The 23,348-nt window shown below is 53.1% G+C and overlaps 1 protein-coding gene across 6 annotated transcripts in view; it reads left to right on the top strand.

Annotated features, from left to right (window-relative positions):
- The window catches only part of Slc39a11 (solute carrier family 39 member 11), a 395,002-nt gene that overhangs the window by 54,990 nt on the left and 316,664 nt on the right, over positions 1 to 23,348 (top strand). For 4 of the 6 annotated variants that reach the window (XM_058585298.1, XM_058585297.1, XM_058585295.1 and 1 more), the window contains exon 1: positions 20,742 to 20,868. The exons of 1 other annotated variant lie outside the window; for it this stretch is intronic. The gene's annotated coding sequence lies outside the window, so the exon portion shown is untranslated. Of the gene's footprint in view, positions 1 to 20,741; positions 20,869 to 22,436; positions 22,608 to 23,348 lie in introns of those variants that run through there. One more of the 6 variants, XM_046463431.1, reaches the window with a different exon arrangement.

The following is a 23,348-nucleotide window of genomic DNA, read 5'->3' as shown; positions in this document are numbered from 1 at the left end:
GCCTCAGCAGCTTAGTGAGGCCCTGACTCAAAAAGTAAAAAGGGGTGGGGATGTAGCTCAGTGGTTAAGCTCCTGCCCCAGATTCAAATCTAGTACAAAAAAAAAAAGGGCATTAGGAATTCGAGAATAGAAATGAAGGATGCAGCCCCCATCCCGTACAGCCCAGCCAGGTCAGTCAAATGCTTCTGCCGAGCCCACAATTGGAGTTTAATTACTCTCCACCGACTCATCAGACTTTTTTATTTTAATTGAGGTGAATTTCACATAACATATCGTCAACTGTTTTAATGAACAATTCAGTAGCACGTAACATACATCGTTGGACAACCACCCTCTCTATCTAGTTCCAAGACATTGTCATCACTTAAAAATAAAACCCCTTTCCATTAAGCACTTTCTACCCACTGTCCCGTCCTGCAACCCCCGACAACCACCCATCTGCCTTCTCTCTCTGTTGAATTCTGGCTATTGCGTGTAAGTTACATCATACAGTATGTGGCCCTTTGTGTCTGACTTCTTTCACTGAGTATGTTTCTGAGGCTCATCACACGGTAACCTGTGACAGAATTTCATTCCTTTTCATGGGTGAATAATATTCTACTGCATGGCCATACCCATAATGTTTATCCCTCCATCAGTTGATGGACATTTGGGTTGTGTCTACCTTTTGCCTATGGTGAATAGGGTTTCTAGGAACACTTATGTACAAAGGCTGAGTGTCTTCAATTTGGGGGAGGTACTGTCATCAGGGATTTTTTGCGGCTTAGAGATCACTCAGGTTCCAACCCATTAAAAGAATTAGAGGGTGACCACGTCCTTTCACTTCCGTCCCCTCCCAACCTGGCTGGGCTTGGATTGGGCGAGTGCTGAGCTAGGCACTTGCTCCCTCATGTTCTGAATGTGTCGGAAAGTTTCTGTCTCCCTCTCCCAGCCCTGGTTCCCATAAATCACCTTCCCCAGAAGAGCGTGACCCATCCGGTCCACCCTTAGGTGTCTCAGGGACCCTGCCTGGCTCCTGGCGGCGAGGCCCTGCCTCTTTCTGCCCTCCCCAAGGGAGCAGGATCCGGGTCAGGAGCGACCTGGGGAGGGGGGCTCTGACCTCACACCTTTTGTGAGGTGGCCTCTGCTTTGCAGTGAAGACAGGGCTTGTTGGCAGGGGGTCATGGAGACCCCTCTTCCAGGAGGAATGCCAACTCGCTCCCTTGTTGGCTCCCCCAGTGGCCGCCCCCAGCAGGTCCCTCAGGACTGGGAAGGAGGAACTTGCCCTGAGATTGGGGTCCGAGAGGTTCGATGGGTGAAGTGGTTTTGGAGGCCAGAGCCCCGGGCGCTGAGTTTTCTGTCTGGATTCCTCCTGTTTCAGGGTGAGTGATGGGTTTAACTTCAGGCATCACCCGTTGGTGCTACTAGGGCCCGCCATTGTGGGTAGAATTGAATACAGGAGAGAAAGAGGAGCGTGGGCGATGGGGTGGGGGGTGGGAGAGGGCCTGGGGAACAGAAGCACACACAGGAAGCACAGCACGGTGGGCCAGGGTGTCCCCGGGGCCCAGCAGCCCAGGGCCCGCCCGTCTCCCCCCTTGAGGGACAGCATTTCCCTAGCATTCCACCAGGGGTGGAAGGTGCTTGGCAAGGAGGGGGTTAATGTAAAGGAATGTCTTCCATGGACATGACCTGAGGGTGGGGCAGGCTGCACTCACCAAGCTGCCACCTGTGCCCAGGCCTTGGGGACCCCTCCCCCAGATGACAGATTGCTTGTTGGCCATTCAAGTAGTGCGGTTACCTCTGTCCCAAACAGAATAAAATTAAATATCAACTGGTGGTTTTGGTTCGATTCTAGAAATAATCATGTTCCCCACCCGGTCACCCTGGCTTCAGATGCAGGATTGATGGACGGAGGTGGCAGGACTCTGCCCTCACTTATTAGTCTAATGGACAGACTAGCCCTGGGCATGGCAAGGCAGGGCTGCTTTTATTTTCCGCTGTGTTCCTTGGGCATATCTTACCACTGGGGAACATCTGCATTATCTAATTTATTCCCTTGAAGCATTTCATTTTTGCTGATTGCTGCTTAAAGGTCATTTCCAAATAAACATGGAATGAAAGGTCACTGTACCCAGCTGTAAAATCATCTTAAAGCAGCTTTGGTCCTGTTCACTGCCAGCACTGACCCGCTCTGACCCCCTCGGCTGGCTGGAAGAGCCACTCTTCAGGTTTCCTGTGGCTAATTGTATGCCTTCCCCCCCCCCCCCCCGCAGCTCTGGATTTGGGGAGGTGGGTCGTAGCTGGATGGCGACAGGTGGAAAGCTTGCTAGGAATCTTTATCAGCGCTCAGGCTGAGCTGTGGGGGCCAGGAGCTGGGGACTGAGTCATTTCCAGAAAGGCCAGGGAGCAATTCAAGTCCTGACCGGCTGAACAAGGACGCTCCCCTCCAGGATGAGTCGGGTATCTGGAGACTCGAGGGTGAGATTGTGGATTTGATGAGCAGATTTTGGAAGAGGCCAGGCTCCCCCATGATGCTTGGGCAAGGCCGGTGGGCTGGAGAGCTACCAGAACAACCCAGTTAGGTGTGGACCCCACAGAGGGAAGGGTATCTGCACAGGAAGATGTGGAGTTGAGGTCAGGAGGGTCAGGGGTCCTACACCGTGTCCGCTCTGCCAGCGCCCACTGTAGAGATGATGAAATAGAGGCTGGGATGGAATCCTGGCCATCGGGGGGCCGGGGCTCACCTGCTCTCTGAGGTACAGGGACAGTCACCCTGGTGTACAGCAGGGCCTCAGACCCGGGGGAGGGACATTGATGAAGGACCACTCTTAGATTTGGGGGGACAAAAAGACTTTCTGCTCAGTGATAATGGCACAGAAATTTGGAGAAGCTTTCAGAAGTGTAATTTGGGGAGATCTATCAAGATGAAGCACGGGCACCCCCTGTGACCAGCTGGCCCTCTAGGAAGGGGTGCCCTGGAATTCCTCCCGAATGCTTAGAGAGACTTGCGGGAAGACCCACTAGAGCGCCACCTACACTAGCAGCATAGAGACGTCCTTAGGTCCTTCCAAAGGGAACCGGTCAGCCCAACAGAGCACAGCTCCAGGGTGGACTCCACACAGCACAAGGAGGCAGGGAGAGGCTGAGTGGCATGTGTGAGTGTGGGAGGGCAAGGTCTACAGTAAGCCCTACAGTATGCAATGCAGTGACATCATCTAAAAGTCCAGTGGCTGATGCAGTCACGTGTTATATAAGTCTATTTATATCTGTAAATGCAAACTCCTAAGTAAATACATGTAAATACATATTCCATTATATGATTCAGAACTGCATGAATCCACGTGTACATATGTGGGTAACAGGTGTGTGAAGATACCCGTGTACATGGGTGTGTGGGTGTACAGCTTGCTGTAGATGTTTATATTTGCATAAACACTTTAGAAGGTGATCACCCCGCTGGTGGAGAGCGGGAGGGGACTGTTTAGGCCCCTAATGAATAAAGGAAGAGAGGACGGAAAGCCGGGAAGACACAGGGGACCCTTTTCTTTCTCTCTTGTTCTTTTTGGTGTTTTCCAAGATGGAGGAGGAGGACGAGGTCCAGAATGAGAAGAGCCGGCAAGGCCACTCAGGTGGAGTGTCCTGTGCAGGGGGAGCTGGGAGAGCCGGTGCTTCACGCTTGTCTGAGTGACCTGGGCCTAGGTGGGAGGAGGGTGCGGGGTGGGGAGGCACCTGGGCTGCATCAGCGGGAGAAGGGGAAGGTGCGTGGCTCAGCTGGGACGTGTCCCCAGAAGCTCAGCTCGCGTGGGGGACAGTCTAGGACATTCAGAGGTGAAATGATTGGGTTATGAGAGCCTCACCCTAATCAGCGCTTTAGTCCACTTAGATGGATTAGCTGGGGGGTAACTGTCGGTGGGGACCGTGTGGCTGGAGGAGGGGGTCCCTGTGCCTTTGGCGAGGAACGGCTCTCTGCGTCCTGGTGCCATGCCCGAGCTGCTTTCCTCCTCCCCACCTTCCGCCATGATGATCGGCCTCACCTTGGCCCCGAGGAGTGGAGCCGGCCTCTGTGAGCCCCCAGGTGAACTTTTCCTCTTGAAAATTGTTCTTGTCAGGTCTTTTGGTCACAGTGATTAAAAAAAAAAAAAGAGAGAAAAGACTAAAAGAGAAGAGAAGGGCTGTGCAGATCCCAACGCTGCCTTTAGGGAGTAGGGACAGGATGTCGCAGGCTCAGAGGTAGAACTAGAAGCCCTGTGGAGAGACCCCACACTTGCCGTCAGCTGGCAGGAGGGCCCCTGTCGCAGACAGGGCCCGAGAAGAGTGGCACATCAACTTGGTGGTGCGGCAGAGGGTGCCTGGGGATTTCAGCGGGCCACACGCCCATCCGGGGACAGCCGCTGCTTTGGTTCAGCCTTCAACGTAAGCCACTGCTCCACTCTGTCTCTCCCAGGACCCACTAAAGGATCTGTGGCCTTCCCGACCCCCACCACGTCCCCAGACAGTTCTTCTCAAGGACAGGTCCTTGGTGAGGGGACAGCAACGCATCTTCGGAGCTCCAGCCCGTGGTGTGGGGGTGCCCTCCGTCCCCCCGTCTGCAGGTGGAGGTGGTGTCAGGAGCCGCCTCCTAGGGCTGGGGGTGACTGAGCTGCAGCAGGCAGTGGGTTGAGCAGGGCACTTTGGTGATCTTAAAAAGTCCCGCAGGGTCCTGATCCATCGCCTCCTCTCCTGCCTGTCCTCACCCTCAGCAGTTGAAACTCTCTGGTCTAAGACAGAAGGGGGCCTTTGAACCAGTGAATTCCTTAGAGAATTTGGCACCTGCTGTGTACATTCATTCCTTTAGGCCCTGGTGACTCCAGGGCTAAAGACATCAGCCTTGTGTCTGTACTCTGGAGCTGACATTCTCACAGGGAAGACAGGCAGGCAGACAGACGCACCACACACGACATGACCAAGGCCCTCTCCCTGGCCTGCTCCAGTTGAAAGTGCGTCATTTGATGTCATTTAGGCTGCCGTCTGCTGACCCCGATGGCATCCCTGTCCTTGTCCCCTTCCTTCAATGGGTATGCAGCCGTGGAGCGCTCTGTGCTGGGCCACCAACGTAGTAATGCCTCACGGCCTTGACGTCCGTCCTTGGAGTTGGACCTTCTGATTATCTGATGCCCAAAGAGGAAGGAGGGGACTGTCCAGCTGGGCTGGCGTCAATAGGCTGGGCCAGGGGCTGGGGCGGGGGCTCAGCGGCAGAGCGCTCGCCTAGCACGTGTGAGGCCCTGGGTTTGATCCTCAGCACCACATAAAGATAAATAGATAAAATAAAGGCATTGTGTCCAACTACAACTGAAAAAAAAAATATATATATATATATATAATTTTTTTTTAAAGGAGGCTGAGCCAGGGATCAGGTACTGCTGTTCTCTGTGAAATGTACAAGCCCATTCTGAGTCCCCTTCTGGGGACAGCACCCAATGGCCTAATTGCCTTCCCCTGGGTCTCACCTCTTAAAGGACACAACACCTTATTTTTTTGGGTACCAGGGATTGAACTCAGGGGCACTTGACCACTGAGCCACATCCCAGCCCTATTTTGTGTTTTATTTAGAGACAGGGTCTCACTGAGTTGCTTAGTGCCTCACAGTTGCTGAGGCTGGCTTTGAACTCTCGATCCTCCTGCCTCAGCCTCCCGAGCTGCTGGGATCATAGGCATGCGTCACTGCGCCCGGCTACACTGTATCTTTTAATCCCACCACATTAGGGAGCAAGCTTTCAACACACAAACTTTTGGGGACACACTCAAAGCCTATTTAATCCAGAGTGGTCACCCGGGGAGCATAGGAGCTCACACAGGCCCTGGGGGTCAGTGGCACCCAGGAAAGAGAGCATAGTGGGTGAAACAGGCAAGGCTGATGGCCATCTGCATGTGTCACCGGGCTGCCCCATGTGCTGACGTCTTACTGCCCTCTGCTCTCAGGACTCGGGCAGGCCTCTTTGGCCTCACAGACCCCACAGCTCCCCTAACACAGTTCGTTTTGGGGAGCAGAAGCATGGCTTCCAGATGTGGAGCTCAGCCTGCTGCCAGCCCATCCTTTAGATGCTCTGTGATAGGTCAGCAGCATCCACCTGTGTTGGCTCAGCGGGAAGCCACAGCGATGCTGAGAGGGCCAGGAAGGCGGGGTTCAGAGGAGACCGTGCAGGAGGGAGCCCCGGAAGGCAGGTCCCCCCACCTGATCCCAGAGTATGTCGTCACAGAAGATGGTGACCAGCTGCCGTGGAGTCTGCTGAAGAAAAGGTGTAAACTGTGTCATGGAGATCAAGGTCAGACCCAGAGCTAGGTGGAGGGATTCCACATTTTAGTGAGCCTAAGACCTGAGGGTGCACCTGGGAATCACCAAGAAAGAAAACCCCAAACTCTAAAACTTGCTTATACATAGAAAATCTGAGTGTTGCTTATTACATTATTTCTTTTTGAACATTTCAGTTTTATCTTATGCATACATAAAGGAAAATATAGAGATGCATACGTATACAGATGTATTATGCAGACATATTAAGGAAATATTATTAAATATGGGATTTTTTTTGCAGTACTAGGGATTGGACCCAGAGTCTCATGCATGGTAGACAAGTGCTCTACCACTGAGCTACATCCCCAGCCTGGAAATATGATTAAATAAATTGGAAGAGGAATGGGTTTCTAAAATTTTTTCTTTCTTTGGTGCTAAGGATTGAACCCAGAGTTGCTTAACCACAGAGCCACATCCCCAGCCCTTTATTTTTTTATTTAGAGACAGGGTCTTGCTAAATTTAAATTGCTCAGGGCCTTGCTAAGTGGCTGAGGCTGGCTTTGAACTCACTATCCTCCTGCTTCAGCCTCCTGAGCCACTGGGATTGCAGGCATGTGCCACTGCGCACGGCAATGTTTTCATACTTGAGTCTGATGCTTCTCAATTTTCAAATCATTAGAACTTAAGGGAGTATTTTTTTTTCTTTTCATACAAAATAGTCTTGTGTAGAGTATTGGTGATGTACCGTTTCTTCAAAGACTCCCTGGAACAGCTGAGAGCCAGTGGTGCTTATCTCTTGAGTTAAGGCAAGTGGGTAGATTGAAGCCACATACACGGAGCAGCACTTCTCAGCATAAGCACACATCAGAAAGCCTTGGCGCTGGCTGCTGGGCCCCCCAGAGACTGATCAATAGGTCTGGGGTGGGGCCCAAGAATCTGCCTTTCCTCCGAGCTCCCAGGTGATGCAGACGCTGCTGGACAAGGGACCACATGCACATTAGCACTGATGTAGGGAGAACCCACCCCCCTCCTTCCCCTCCTTGCCTGTTCTCCAGCACCACCGATCTCTGGTGGGCCAAGAGGGTCCCCTCTGCTGCTCCTGGGTTTTCTCCCACACCCTCGGGCCGTACTGAGAGGGTTACACCAGTGCTTCTGATGTTGGCGCATGCTCGGGCCATGATGGCTGCTTCCCACCCCACCCCACCCCCCGGGCTGGCGGCAATTATAATCTTGCAAAACCAGCCCGATTTCCACCATACAGAATGGGGGTAGGAGGAGGGAAGAGAGAGTGCATGCTAGAATTGGCAAAATGCAGTAGTTGCCCTTCTTTTTATGCACTGAGTGAGGGTGAGGCCCAGGCCAGCCTGGAGGCGGAGTGGGGAGCCTCTCCACAGTCCCCAAGCCTTCTGGGGCGACTTGCATAGTAAACGGGGAACACAGCTGCAAAGTGGCCTGCCGGGGACAGCCTTCGCCTCAGCCGTGTGTTATGACGGCTGAGGACGGAGCCATATGGCTTACTCTGCTGACTCGAACAGAAACTACCCAGTCTTCTTTTTTCCTTTCTAAACAAGGCTGTTAAAAGCCTCCAACGTGATTCAGTGTGGCACGCTGATACAAAGGGAGAGGCCTTCTGGCACACGGTGGGTGACAGCGTAAGGGGCCACTGTGGTGGAGGTGCAGATGGCATGAGCTCCCGGCAGCTGGGGGCTCATGTCTTCATCAGCCTCACTGACAGAGGCTTCCCCTTGGACAAGGGGTGGCTCTCGGTCACCCAGCCTCGCTCTCCTGGAGCCCACAGGGACCAGCTTGGCCTCGTTTCCAAGACTCTCACAAACTCCCAGGCAGGCCGGAGAGCCGCTCTCTGGCTGTCATTTCCACGTGTGTCTCCTCTTTGTGTAGCCAGTAGTTCTTAAATGGGGGGGGGGTGCTCTTTTGGCCCTCGGGGCCCCATGGCAGTGTCAGGAGACAGTCTCGTGTGTCACAATTGGAAGGTGGCACTGGCATCTAGTGGGAGACCAGACCCTAGGCCTGCCACCCCCACTGCCCAGGAGTGATTCCGTGGGAAAGCCCCACGTGAGGTGGCTGAGACGTGGTGGCCTCGCCAGCGGAACCTCAGCTGAGTGTGAGGCGCTGCTTGTTGTACACTCTCTGGCAACGCGGAGGAGCGTGGAGAGGAAGTGAAGGGACGCGTCGGGCAGTGTCCACCGGAGCCCCTGGCAGAGCGCGCAGTCACGGCTCCTAAAAACCCACCCGTCCCTGTGCATCACGTTTGCACGGTTTGTCCCAACCGAGACATTAAAGAAGTAGGACGTGCCCAGACACACAGAAGGCCCAGGGAACAGATCCCATCAGTTACGCTGTGCTGTTCTTGTGACTGGACACGAATTTCCAGGAGGTCTGGGTGGGATTTGAGTTCTGAATGATCCCACCGGGTGAGGCCTGACATTCTGCATCTTTTTTCTTTTCCTTTTGGCGCTGGAGGTGAACCTGGGGTTGCTCTACCACCGAGCTATATCCTAAGCCCTTTTAAGTTTTTTATTTTGAGCCAGGGTCTCGCTGAGTTGCTGAGGCTGCCCTCCAACTTGCCATCCTCCTGCCTCAGCCTCCCGAGTTGCTGAGGTTGCAGCTGTGGGCCTCTGTGGCATCCTGCATCTCTGGCAGATTCCCGGGAGGTGTCTGTGCTGCAGGTGCACAGGTGACACATTGAGTAGCTTGGCCAGAACCTGAACTCTGTGTTCTTGACTGTGCTCAGGGAGGAGCTGAGGTTAGGACTTGCGCCGTTTCTGTGGATGCGGATAGTGGGAAGGGTGTGCATGCGTGGGCAGCTTCCCCTGCATGTGTGACGAGCTATGAAGTGACCAACTTCCCTAGTTCTCCCAGGACTGTTCCAGTTGAAACTGAAAGTCCCACATCTCAGGAAACCCTCCTGGCCGGCACCAAGCAGTGCGGTTGGTCACCCTTCCAAGTCCCAGGGGAAGGTTGGGTTGGGCCTTCGGAGCATCCTTCACCGAGGAGGCCTCGGAGTCCCAGTGCAGTGGGATGGGTTTTTCTGGCTTAAGTGTCCTGCCGTTTCTGGGGATAAAAACGCCTGGTGTCGTGGACCCCGCTGGCTAACGTCAGGGCGCCTCCGCTGTCACCAGGGGCGATTCTCGTCCTCCACCTGTGAGCACAGGTGCTCTCTCTGTGCTCTCCACCCGAAGGCCCCTCGTTGCCAGCCTTCTTCCTCCCATCCCTGCTTCCAGGGTCTTCCCCAGCTCGCTCTTTGTGCAGGCTGTCTACACCCGGCAACTCCAGTCTTTCCTGACCAGTAATGGTCTTGAGGGGTGTGCCCTTAAGTCAATAACATTTTTGGTGGTAGGAAAAAAGTAGGAATGTTTCTAACTCTCAAGTAACTTATGTTCTCAGTGGCTGAGAAATACATAAATCATTTTATTTTATTTTTTTGGTACTGGGGGTTGAACCCACTGAGCCATATCCTCAGCCCTTTTTATTTTTTATTTTTATTTTTTGAGACAGAGTCTTTTTAAGGTGCTTGGGCCCTCACTAAGTTGCTGAGGCTGGCCTCAAACTTATGGTTCTCCTGCCTCAGCCTCCTGAGTTGCTGGGGTTACAGTAGTGCACCACTGAGCCCAGTTTCATTTTTTAAAAGGTCCAAGATTGCATAAAACTAGGGGTGCAATGCTGGGTGGACCGTGCAGTCCATCTGGACGTGTATTTGCAGATGAGTTAGAGTGTACTCAGCAGGCATGCCTTCTAACATTCCCCTCAGCTGTGTCTTGACCAGTTTTTTGAATAGTTGGCCTAATGAAGTCCATTTCCACCCCAGTGCTTTTGCTTCACCTGGTGTCCCCACCAAACATGTCATCTTGGGCTGGGGTGCGGCCAGGTGGTAGAGCGCTTGCCTAGCAGGCAGGAGGCCTGGGGTCCCATCCTCAGCATAGCGGGCGAGGGTGTAAGTGGGCAGAGCGCCCTGTCCATTCCCTTCTGCCTGCCCACATCCTTCCGTCCTCCTCGGATCTGCCCCTCCATCCCAGCAGCAAACTGCTGCACCTGCAGTGATCTCTGTACGGGTTCCAGCTCCGTGGCCACCACAGCCTGCCCAGCAGGGCCTGAAAGATGGGGCCTCTTAATGGACTAGCATTGAAGGGAGGGGCCATCCCAGGGCAGGCTCCCCCGGTCCCCCGCCAGCCTGAAGCCTCCCCAGCCTCCTGGATCTGCAGCTGCCCTCATTTCCTTGACGAATTTGGGCTTAGAGGCTGTTGCGAGATCATGCGCCACAAGTCGGCCCAGCAGCGTGACTGTAAAAATTAATTGCCTTATAAAATGTGGGTCACTGTTCATTTATTTGACAAATACCCACTAAGTGTCTCCTCTGCTCGCCAGAGGGGTGACAGCCATTCCTTGTGGTTCCCTTCAGGGTGGAATAGCCTAATTGGTATACATGTTGGGGAGCGGAGGACGGGCCAGGGCCGCTGGTGGCTAACTGTTCTGGGCGGACATTTACATGATTGCTCTCCTTATTTCTCGAAGCCAAAGACTGTGTGTTCATTTTTTTCTTCCCCTCGGCAGCAGAGACTTCCAGTGTGGGCTTCCTGGACTTGAAGGGGCTGCCGATCTCACATTTATCAGTCGTTCCCATTCCCAAAGCCGAACGAGGGGGCGAAGGCAGATTGAAATCCATGTCTTTGCTTTTGGTTGGCGCCGTGGCCCCTCGGCTCTGCAGCCTCGTGTCTTTCCCATTACTCCGAAGCTCTGATTGGTAGCTGTATTGGTGGGGTTTTCTTTCCTTCTTTTTTTTTAATGAATAAAAAGTGGGGAAAAGAATGAATTCCTAGCTAACATGTTTTTTCTTGACCAATCGCTTTCGAACCATCTTTCTATTGCGGGGAGGTGAGAAGTTAGAGGACTGATATGTGGCCTGTAGCTAGCGTAGAGGTGCTTACTGCTAAACAATCAGTGCTTGCTGAGATGAACACAAAGCAGGTCTTGGTATTAAAATGGACACAGCCCACTGTGCCTGTAGAAGGTTCTAGAAGAACTCAGCAGAGCCCTCTGAGCCCAGAAGCAGGCACTTCAGGAAATGACATTCTGAAGTCCCACTGCCAGGCGGGGGTCTCTGTCAGCAGCTCTGAGTGTGTCTGGGGCCCTGTGCAAAGCCCAGGGGCTGAGGGAGGAGAACAGGAGCCTGCAGGATGGATATATTGCCCCCATCCCTGGGGGCGTTTGGGATGGCCAGGGTACAGGTCTCGGGTGGGTGGTGGGATCCGTGGGTCTGCAGGCGCCTCAGGGCCTCACCGACCATCTGTCTGGGAAGCTGGTGGGCAGGGACAGGAACGCAGTGCCAGGCTGGCCTGGGGACAGCAGGCCCAGCTGCTCCCAGATTGGGCAGGAGGGAGCCCCGGAGGAAGGGGACTTCCTTAGGCCCCTGGCTCCCACTGCCGGAGACTGTCACCACTCTGCAGCTGGCCTCTTGGAGAGTTGGTGACGGGAAGAATGGGCTGCTCCAGCAAACCAGACGGTGCTTAAAACATCCAGGAGGCTTTGCCTAGGAATTCAGCCTGTTTTACTGACCGAGTCCTGTGCGAGGGTTAGGACTCCCGTTTCTGACTGGGTTTCATTACCGGTCTTAGTATTTAGGTTCAATGAGCCTGAATTTCTGCATTCAGCTTTTTTCTTTTTTTTTTTTTTAAATAAATAACTTAGTCAAGAATTTCTAAATTACAAAGGATCATAGCCTCCTAGAAAAGAGGGGACTCCCCCTGTCTCATCCCCCAGTGCCCCAGCTACTGTAATGGCTATGAATCGCTCTCTGGTCTCTGTTGTTTGCATATGTATGTTTAACCTTATGGTGACAAGTGGCATATGTTTTGTATATTGCTTTGTTCGCAAACCTTGGTATCATAGATATTCCCCGTGCTGCCAGGGTGTTTATCATTGTGACCAGCTGCATAGAAGTCCGCTGCATTTGTGCTCTGTGATTTATGTAACTATCCTTTTCTGGAGGGCACTTGGGTGCTCAGGATCCGCCCCCACCCATATTTGGAATCATTTCATTAAGCAAGTTTCTGGGGCCCACCCACTGGGTCAACTCCAGCCACAGGAGCAGCAGGCACAGGGCAATTTGCAGAGCTCATCATTCAGTTTAATTAGACAAGTGATTTTTTGTGAGTCCCTGCCAGGGGCGAGACTTTCTGTCTGTGGTTATCAACTGAAGGTCCCTGTTGAGGTTTCCTGAAAATATGGCGAGACCATAAAGCTGGTTACCATGACTTAGGTAAAAGGCCAATGGGTCTGTGTGCCCTGTCATTCCATGTTTATTATTATTATTATTATTATTATTATTACTTGCAGTGCTAAGGATGGACCCTAGTTCCTCACACATGCTAGGTCCATGCTCTACCCAGAGAGAATCTCCAAATCTATTATTATTATTAATTATTATTATCATTTAGGTATCAGGGATTGAACTCAGGGGCACTCGACCACTGAGCCACATCCCCAGCCCTATTTTGTATTTTATTTAGAGACAGGGTCTCACTGAGTTGCTCAGTGCCTCGTCATTGCTTGAGGCTGGCTTTGAATTCTGGATCCTCCTGTTTCAGCCTCCCGAACTGCTGGGATGACAGGCATGTGCCACTGTGCCTGGCCCATGTTATTTTTAATAATATTCTCTGGCCATGAAGGCAGCAGTCATATTCATACTTCTCGCATCAGGGTGTGTGGAGATCTGGCCTGGGAGGGTCAGTTATCAGAGTGTGCATCTGGGAAGTCTTTGTTTCAAAAGCTTTGGTCTTCTTTTATTTTTTTTAAATTTAATTAATGAATTCCCCCCCCCCCCCCATATTTGTACTGGTACGATGTGGTGTACACGAGGATGGGATTTGTGGCTACCTATTTGTACGTGCACACAGTGGGGCAACATGATTTGGCCAGCATCACTCCCCAGCACCCCTCCCTCCCCGCCTCGCACCTCTTGGTCCCTTTCCTCTATTGATCTCCCTTTGATTTTCACGAGATGCCCCCATCTTTCTTCTCCTTTCTTCCTCTCCAGCTCCACGTATGCGAAAACACAGAACTCTTCACCTTCTGAGTTTGGCTTACTTTGCTTAACATAATGGTCTCTGGTTCCAGCCATTTTCCTGCACATGTCATTACCTTATTTTTCTTTGTGGCTGGGTGAAACTCCATTGTGTACATAGACCTATAAACATGGGTGTGCATGTGTCACTGCAGTAGGATGACTCTGATTCCTCAGGGTAAATACCGAGGGGTGGCATACTGGGTCATACGGTGGTGGTTCCATGCCCAGTTTGAAAACCTTGGTCCTCTGACCCGTTTCTCTTGCTTACAGTGATCATTGTCGCAATTGAGCTGCAAGGTGATGACTCTAAGCTGACAGACTGGAGGCCAGGGGTGCGCAGAGGAATGGGGAGAGGAATGGGGTCCGGGGGAGGGGTGGGCCTCTGCCCTGCTCTGGTGCCATCCAGCCCTGTGGCTATGTTTCTTCGGCTTGTAAGGTGAGAGGCCTGGGCTGATGCTCTGCCCCTGGAGGTTCTCCCAGCACTAAGTCCTGCAGTGTGAGCCCCAGTGCCCTCTGGCATTGATTGGTTTGCTAGGGCTGCCTCAACAAAGAACAGAGTGACTCCAACAACAGACAGGTATTGGACAGCGAAGTCCACAGCTCAGGTTGGTCCCTCCTGAGTGAAAGATCTGTCCAGTCCCCTCTCCCTGACTTGCAGATGGCCAGTTTCTCCCTGCCACTCCTTACCATCTTCTCTCTATGCATATCTTTCTGCCAAAACTTTCTTTCTTTATAAGGACACTAGTCATCTGGGCTTGTGTCCATCCTAATGACGACACTTTAATTTGTGGGATCCCTGTTTTCAAATAAGAACACGTGCCGAGTGCTGGGGGTTGGGACTTCAACAATTTTAGGAGCCACAACAAGCCCAATGAAACTGGGCCACTGTCACTGGAGAGGAAGCTGAATCAGGAGCCCTGACTGCCTCCCTCTTAGGTTGAGCTAGCCCCCATTAGCACAGAGAGGTGGCTTTTGGGTTTGCTTTTGTTTTTTAAAATGAAGGCAGCGAGAGAACTTCTTAAGTACATCTGGGTAAAGACTTGGCTTCCTGGTGGTTGGCGCTTCTTCACCTTCCTGTGGTAGAAATGACAGGAGTCAGTGTGTATGAGTGTCTTAAGGCTTCAATAACAAAACACTACAAAATACCATCAACCAGGTGACTTAAAGCCACAGAAATTTATTCTCTCACGGGTCTGGAGGCCAGATGTCCAAATCAAGGTGTTGTCAGGGCCAGGCTGTCTCTGGAGGCCCCAGAGGAGGGTCCCTTCTGGCCTCTTTCAGTTTCCAGTGGCTTTATGTACTCCTTGGTTTGTGGCCACGTCACCCCAATCTCTGCTTGTCTCCATTTTGCCTTCTCTTCTCCAGTGTCCCTGTGGTCTTCCCTGCTGTCGATTATGAGTACACATGTGTCATTGGACTTAGGACATACCCACTTAATCCAGGATGACCTCATGTTGAGATCTTTCATCTGCAAAGAAAGTCCTATTTTCAAAGAAGGCCACATTACAGGCACTGAAGTTGGGATTTGAGCGTCTCTTTTTGGAGGCCACTAGTCAACCTGTCTACAGGGCTTCTCAGCTGACCTCACCCAGTGGCCACACATCTCCAGCCCTGGCCTCATTCCACCCAGCAGCCTCAGGGGTCTGGAGCACCTTGGGGGGTCCCTCCCTCCTGGCCATGGACAGTTGGGGGACCAGCTCCTCCTTCTTGCCCTCTGCACTCGAGGCTGGGCACTCCTGTCCCAAGGGCTCCCTCCCCAACCTCTCATCTTCCTCAGGTCCTGGCTGGCTGGCCTCATGCCCTGGGCAGGAGGTGACCACAGGACTGTCTCTGGCATCAGCCCTTCAGGAGCCTCAGCTCATCCTCACGGGACGAGCTGTGCTTCTGTTCTCACTCTTGGAGAAGAATAGAGTTTCCTAGAATCCTGCCTCTCTCCCCGTTTCCTGCCTCCAGGATCTTTGGAGGCCCCTCTAGAGTCCCTGGTCTTTCAAGGTCTCATCTCATGTGGCACCAAACGTAATAAAATGCTCCTACATTCCACATTAAGTACACCCTCGCCCCCCGCCAAAGTAATCAAAGTGATTTTGCTTTGGAAATTGTTTGGCCCTAAGCTTATTTGATTTATGATGGGCAGTGATTTCCTGGCCATCTCTGTGCGTACTGAGGAATTATCTGGAAGTGAGAAAAGCTGAGCCTCTGTTTGCCTCCATTTGTTTTTCAAATGTAATTAAATTTTTATGAACACCAAAGTCAACAATTAAGAAGGTTTTAGGGACATTAGTTAAACATTTATTAATTTTGATTTCCATAGGTTCTTTTGTCTTTCCTTTTGAGCCAGTGTCTATGATTTTAAATTTGTGACCATTCCTTAGGCCTTTGAAGAGCTTGGGGACCCCAAATTCTGGTTCAGTAGTTTCTTTTCTTTTTTTAATCTTTTATCTTATTTGTTTATTTGTATGTGGTGCCGGGGATCAAACCCAGTGCCTCATGCATGCAGGGCAAGCGCTCTGCCACGGCGCCCAGCCCCGACCGTGGTCCGGGAGTTTCTGAGTACATACTGAGATATTCCCCCACCCCTGTTGCCTGCCTTTAGTTCCCACTAGGAATAGGCATTGGGATTCCCCTTCCTGAATCCCAGGCTCCTCCTGGCAAAGGTGTCCGTTCCGTTTCCCGGCTCCTGCGTTGCCTTCTGCTTCCCTGCCTGGGATGGCTTCCATGGCACTTTGGCTCTAGCTGTGGGTCTCACCTGTGTGTTTTATCCATCCGGAACCTTCTGCTCGCTCACCTGAATGATCAACCCTGGCTTCCCCCACTGTGACACTGTGGCCTTCCTTAATCTGGTCCTGCCACTCCGGCCACAGGGGCACTACCTGCTTCATGACGTGTGGCCTGTACCGTCACACAGGGCCCTGTTCTCAGAGGGGCCTGCCCGTGGTTTAATGTTCTGCTGTCCCTGCCTTGAGATTCCTAGTAGTTTCACCCCTGAGCTGTGTTTTTTAAGCTCAGTCTGATGGGACGGTGGAGCCTGCATGTGGTCCCAGGAGTGATGCAGAAGAAAGGAACAGGCTTTGTATGTCAGTATCTTTAATGGTGTCTTTGAACAAGGGGCCTCCCGTTTTCATTTTGTACCAGGCCCTGACTGTTATGTAGTTGGTCCTACATGGCTATGACCATGGACCAGGACCCCGTGTGGATCCTGGTGAGTCATGGCAGCAGTGGAGAAGAGTGTCTGTGCAGTTAGGTTTTTCAGGGAAAAGGAAGTGGATGGGTTTCCTCTTGCTGCTGTAACAAATGACCACAAACTTAGTGAGTTAAAACAAGACAAATGAACCAGCCTAGAGTTCTGGAGGTCAGAAGTCCTACAGTCCTGGTATCTTCAGGGCCAGTTCCTTCTGGAGCCTCTCGGGAGACGCTGTTTCCTCCCCTTTTCCATCTCTGGAGGCTGCCTGCCTGCCTTGGCTTGTGGCTGCCTGTCTCTGACCCCTGCTTCCATCGGTACCTCTCCTGCTCTCCCTCCTACCGCTCACTCCCTCTTTTCCCTTAAAACGACCCTTGGGATTATGAGGCCCACCCAGATAATCCAGGGTAATCTTCCCCCACAAGATCCTAATTTAATCACGCCAGCAAAGATCCTTCTGCCACGTGAGGTGACACGGTCCCAAGTTTCAAGGGTTAGGATACAGATGCCTTTGGGGTACGGGAACATGATTCTGTCGGCCAGAGGAAGCTATTTGTTTTCCTGCTTAAATCCCTGAACATCGCTCAGAGATCATCCAAGCTTTGTGATTCTGAAGCTTATACAATTTTGAGGTCTAGTTTAAGGAAAAAAAAAAATGTTGGTAAGAAAATGAAGATGGCATTAGAATGAGAAAGAAATCACAGGTCCCCAGGCCTCTAAATCGGCCCTCATCTCCTAAGGTCTCTCTGCACCTGGCTCAGCGGTGCACGCACTGGTCTACAGCCTAGAAAGTCTCCTCCCTGAGCTGACAGCAGCCCCAGGCCCACTGTGCTCTCCCCACCAGGAGATCATCTCCTTTCCTCACTGGATGGCTACACCTAGAAATAGAAGGCATAGATGTTTTTTTATGAGGAATAGGAAAAGGAAAGAGGCAACAAGAGGCCTTCAGTAGTCAGCCTCCGTCTCACAGCACACGACACTCTGCCCAAGTCTTCTAGACCAGAAGCATCCTGGAGCCGTGGGTTGAATCTGTCTTTGGTGGCCTGTACCCAGTGCCACACATTCGCCTGTCACGTAGTAGGTGTGCAGTAAACAGTAAACATTTTCTGAGCGACTGAATGGACAGCAGGGTGTTCAAGTGCTGTACACAGCTGTCGAGGAGCAGCTGAAGCAGAGTCCAGTTGCTCAGTAGTCCCCCTGGTCAACCTGCCAAAGACACCGGAAGAGCTTGAAGCAACAAAAGTAGAAATTGAGGGAAACGGACTGATGCCGATCATCTTCTTAGAGACAGAGTGTTTCATGTTCAGTTAGGGGTGGTTTTTGATATTTAGTGTCTTATTAAGCAGACAGATGAGCAAGCCTGGGTTTGGATTTTAAAAGCCTACCACAAGAACCAAAAACTCCTCTAGGGACAATAGTTTTGTGTAGAGTCAGCAGAATCTGTACCCACTCTGTGGCCCTGGGACATTTGTGGGGCAGATTCAGAATCAAATGTTAGATGCGAGGGGTGGGGGGAAATGGATTGCTGACTCAGTTTCTCCTTCAAGCCCTAAAGGGCAGCTCTTCCCAGGCTCAGAGGAGTGGCTGGCGTCAAGGGGTCGTGGGCCCTTCTGGGTGATGCTTAGGTAAGATGTCAGGTAGAACTTCCTCTTCATCTGTTCATCAGTCATTTTTCAGAGCAAATGTCAAGGGCGAGCCCTGTCTGCCCCAGCTGTCAGGGAGTCCCTGCCCAAGCCCTCCCAGGAATTTCATATGGGGGCTCTGTAATGTCACAGTGTCCTGATGCCAGCCTCGGAGCCTAACATCAAGACCCACAGGGCTAGAGGGAGTTGAACACGGATGTTTTAACTGGCGGCCAGGGCAGAGCCTCGCAGCAGCCGCGCAGGAGCACAGAGATGGCCGGACAGTTGACTCTCTTCCTTCTTGCGGCTCACGGTGGATCAGATGCTAACCAGAGCCTTGATGGATGCTTCTTGAAAGCACGTTATATTGTAAGGAGGGATTTCTATCATCATGTCGTGTCCTCCTGAGACAATTTATTCTGTGGTATTACTCCAGGTCTCACACGTTGTTTTTTATCCCCTTGATGTTTTTTGGGCCATTTTGTTGCCGGGGCTGGGTATTGACCGACCTGGTGGTGCCCACTCAATGTCTCACAGGTGGGGGTGGGGACAGCATCGCCCTTGGCTGGGAAGCACCGGGTGCCACCAGGAAAGCCTGATAGGAACATGGTAGGCTGGCTGGGCAGCTCCATGCAGTTTGTGAATATGACCGCTTCTCGCAGCTCTCAAGACAAAGTGGAGCCAGCAGATAATACTTCTGTATCTAATGGACTCCTTCCTTCCATAAATATCCAACATCTGCTCTGCACCGAGCATCGGGGGCATGGCAGGGCCAAGGCAGGTGTGGCACAGACCTTGCGGTGCTGGCATTTGGGGACCCAGCCAGGTGCGAATCTGGGAGAAATCTGCTCCAGGCAGAGGGAGGACAAATGCAAAGACCCTGAGTTGGGAGTGTGCCTGGTGGTCCCGGAGGAGGTGGACCGGTGAGTTGGGGTGGGGGTGGAGGAGTTCCAGGTGGTCCAGAGGCCGAGGGCGGGAGCTTGGGTTTCCCCCCAGGAGCAGTGAGGAGCCCTCAGAAGGTTTGCGACAGGAGACTGGCACTGCAGGGTTTGTGTCCTAACTCTGTGCAGAGATGGCACAACAGCGAATCAGGAAGATCAACAGGTGGTCAGGGCAGGATGGAGAAGTGGGGTCATTTCACAAGGTGGCCCCAGTTGAGATGGAGATAAGTGAATATAATCTAGACATACGAGAGGAATAATTTTCCAAATTCCTTAAACAAGCAGCCACTTCCCTAACCACTCTACAGCGTGTCTATACGATGCCTGTTACGTTCACCTCCCGACCTGTCAGTAAATCTGAAAGCCTGCTCCAGCTGGGCTTATTGCCCGCACCATGCAGGGAAGGCCCTGGCTGCCCCAGACCAGAGGCTCAACTCGGTCCTCAGGTCGGGTCAGTGGCCAGACTTGCAAAAGGGCAGAGAAGAAAGGACGGGGAGGTGAAGCCACATCTCCCTTGCTGACCTCCGGGCTCCAGGGTCCAGCAGAGGCCTGGGCAAGAGCAGATGCCGAGTGGATGTCTGTGGAGCCCTGAGCTAGGGAGTGGGGAAGGACTGCTGGCCAGGGCTGCAGTGCCTCACCCCGGGGCACCGTGATCCACAGGGAGCACAGTATCATCTCCTGACCCATTGGGGGAAACAGAGGCTGAGAAGGCTGGGGAATCTGTCCAAGGGACCCATATGCCAGTTCTTCCCCATGGTCATTCCAAAGTTGACTCTCAGTGGCTGTACTATCTCTTTAGAGGAGAGAGAGAGAGAGAGAGATAGAGAGAGAGAGAGAGAAGATGGGATCCACCCAGGACATACTGACACACTGGGCTGGACCACTTTGTGCCAACCTACCCCTTATCCCACTCCTCCCTGCCCCAGTCTTCCAGGAGAGGTGCTGGCAGGCCATGAGCCAGACCACGTGACCAGGGCCACCCTCTGTTCTGCCACCCTAGATTCCCGTGGTTCCCTTGCTGATCAGATCCCCCAGGACCTGTCTTATGGCCCTTTGACACTTGCAGCAGCCCTGGATGTCTGCAAAACACCCGCCACTTTCTTCAGCCACTGCTCTGGGCTGTTCTGGTGCACTCCTTCTCTCCTCCAATTAATGGGGGCTTCAGGGCCCCTACTGGAGAGGACACAGGTAGGTGGCAGTGGAGGTCACGGTCAGGGTTTGGAGCTCTAAGGAAACATTTCCTTCTGGCCAACTCTGCACATCTTATTTAGGGAAGTGTGCAAGTCACAGGCAGTATGCATGTTTCGGGGAGGTGTGTGTGTGTGTGTGGGTGTGTGTGTGTGTGTTTGTGAGATGTGCTGAGATTTAAGGGCCATTGGCCCAGGGAGCTATGCTGGTGCTGACGTCCCTTGGGCCCCAGCACCAGCTGTGCTGCTGCTCGCTTCCCATTGGCTCATGGAGAAACACAAGCAGCATCAGGGTCCTGGCACACAACTCTTTCCCTGGGTGTCTGTGACCTCCCCCAGGACTGCGAAGGCTTGTGCACACCGACTGCTCTGCACTTGGCCTTGGAGCTCAGTTCTGCCCGCCCCGGATCTGTTCCTGAGCCTGCAGAAGGCTGTGAACCAGAGAATTTATTCTTCAGGCGGGATTTGCCAGTGGTGGCAGGGCGGGGCCTGGTGGCTGGAGGGACACGTGTGCTGGGAGGAAAGCAGGAAGTGACTCTGGAGTGGAGCCGGCCCCGTGAGCAGCAGCGGGCTGATGGAAGTGGAGTGGGGGCTGGAGAGGGCACCCTAGTGAGTTGGCTTTTCTCTCCTTCAGCGCCTTTGGCGGGGCCAGAGCCCGGGGCCCTCAGGACCCGAGTATGAGACTTGAGGGTGTCCCCGGGGAAAGGAGGGATCGAGGAGAAGCAGGAGGCTTGCAGGTGGCCGGGCAGGGAGGAGTGCCTGGCCCCGCTCTGCCCCTCCAGGGTGAGCCGGGAGGCAGTGACTGCACCTCCTCCAGCCTCTGCCGTCCTGGCTGCCTGTGGGTGGGTGGGGGATGCGGGATCCCGGGAGCAGAGGCCCCTCCCCCTGGCTTCTGAACTTGACCTGCAGCAGGTTGGGGTGCGGCCTGAGATTGTGCATTTCTAACCACGTCCCTGGTCCGCTGGTCCACGGACCACACTTTGAGCAGCAAGACACTAGACGACTCTCCCAGAACCACTTTCGCCCCAACCTGAGCCTTCTTGCTTCCCTGTGTGCCATCTCACTAGGACCTGGGCACACAGGTGCTGTGCCCACTTCTGCAGCGTCACCAGCATCTTGGAGCTGACTCTCAGAAGGGAGCAACAGGTTTAAAGGGGCAGCAAAATAAAATAATAAGGAGAGCTCCACCAGCCTGGATGGCCTTCTGGGCGGCCCGCGCAGACTGTGCACAGGGGTGCAGTGGGGCCAGTGTGGGGGCTTCTCTGAAGCTGCAGTGGGCAGAGAATGAGCCTCTCTCCTGCCAGCCCCTCGGAGTTTAAGGTCTTCATATCCAGCTTCTGAGGGAGACTGAACCCCAGTGAAAGAGCTGCTTTGGAGGTGGCGGGGCTTGGTGTGCCACGCTCCTAAGGTGACTGGTCTACTGTTGGAGAAACATTGTTCTCTGGGGACTGTACCAGCTGAGCCACCCCCCCTGCTGTCTGTGCTCCTGGTCTTGGAGAGGTTGTACACATGTCAGTGTGCATCAGAATCCCTCGTGGACTTGGTTCAGATGCAATTCTGATCAGCAGGCCCGAGGTGACCTGAGAGTCTGCATTCTTAAGTAGCTCCCAAGGGGCCCAGTGCTGCTGGTCCTTGGGCCACCCTTTTGAGGAGTGAGGTTTTCTGTTTTTCTTTACCAGGGATTGAACCCAGGGACTTTCAACCACTGAGCCACATCCCCAGCCTTTTTAATATTTTATTTTGAGACAGGGCTGAAGCTGCCTTTGAACCTGCGATCCTGATCCTCTTGCCTCAGCCTCCCAAGTCACTGGGATTACAGGTGTGCACCACTGCACCCTGCCCAGGGGGGAGGTTTTCAGACAACAAATGGAAGAAACTCCCCCAGGGGTGCTGGGCTAGGGTTCCCCTGACAAACACTGTTCCTGTTGGGCTAGAAAGCTTGTGGCTCTGGTCCCCTCTGGGTCCCTTCTTCTCACTTCTCAGGGTGCTCAGGTATAAATGGGGACAGGTTTTGAAGAGGGTTTTTCCTATCCCACCAACCACCAGGACACCCATGAACTCCCGTCTGTTCACCAGCCCACAAAACCCACTTTGACTTTGGCCTTTTGGCAAATGAGGGTTGTTTGCTCAGTCCCAAAGCCGTCAAAAGGCACGTTCAACCACTGGGAAAAATAAAGAGGTGTTTTTGTTCCGACCCTTCTTGGATGCCAAGTACGGAGAGGGCGATAGCTCTGTGCCTGTGTTTGAAGTTTTATCCTCTGGCAGCCAGAAGTAGGTGGTTGGTGTGAGGACCCAGATGTCTTTGTGATCCAGTCACTCTTTCGGGGTAACTCAGCAAGACCATGGAGGTAAAGAGGTGGCTTCTTTTAAAAATGACTCCCTCCCATTAATGGCTATGATCACCACCCTGGGTTCTGTTTACACCTAGGGACCTCAGTCTGAATCCAAGGATCCTGTGTAATCACAGAGCTCTCCTAGGACGAGGCCCAGCTGGGGCTTGACTGGGTCCACCTGGGTTTGCCTGGGCCCAGAGCCCTTCCTGGGTTTGAACCTGGCAGTGCTGCTGAGCCCCTGGCATGGGGGCCCCTGTCCACCCTCTGCCACGGTTTCTACCCAGGGTCAAGAGAGGCAGTGTCTTCACTCTTGATCTGCAGCCCAGGCCAGCGGGCTCCTCGGCACCAGGGCCTGGCAGGGCAGACCAGTAGGGTCCTGTCCAGGCCTGTGGGTGCTGGTGGGCCAACGGGGAGCTGAATGAGGCCTTTGAGACGAGGCTGTGGGCCCCGTGTTTGTGTTCCAGGTCTCAGGCCTGTCCAGAAGTGCCTTGTAACTTTCCACGGGAGAGGTCAGCCTCACGGTCTTTCCAGAGCTGGGGGTCCTAGGAGTGTTAAATCTGGAGGAGGTGCTCTGGGCCCCAAAAGAGGGAAGGGCACTTGCCTCTCTTTTCTCGGTGGGCAGTGGTGTGCTGAGCTGACCAGGGGAAAGGCCATTCCTGGTTCTGTTTCCTTGCCCTTGCCTGGGTTTGCCTGGGCCCAGAGCAAACCGTCCAGGTAAGCGGGCCCTTTCCAAATATTTTTCAGGGGCCACAAAGT

The sequence above is a fragment of the Marmota monax genome, unplaced genomic scaffold (assembly GCF_021218885.2).
Source record: "Marmota monax isolate L192 unplaced genomic scaffold, Marmota_monax_Labrador192_F-V1.1 WCK01_AAM20220418_F8-fsc00208, whole genome shotgun sequence".
NCBI classification, from domain to species: Eukaryota; Metazoa; Chordata; class Mammalia; order Rodentia; family Sciuridae; genus Marmota; species Marmota monax.
The sequence above is the reverse complement of the archived record's forward strand: the minus strand, read 5'-3'. Positions and strand labels throughout refer to the sequence as shown.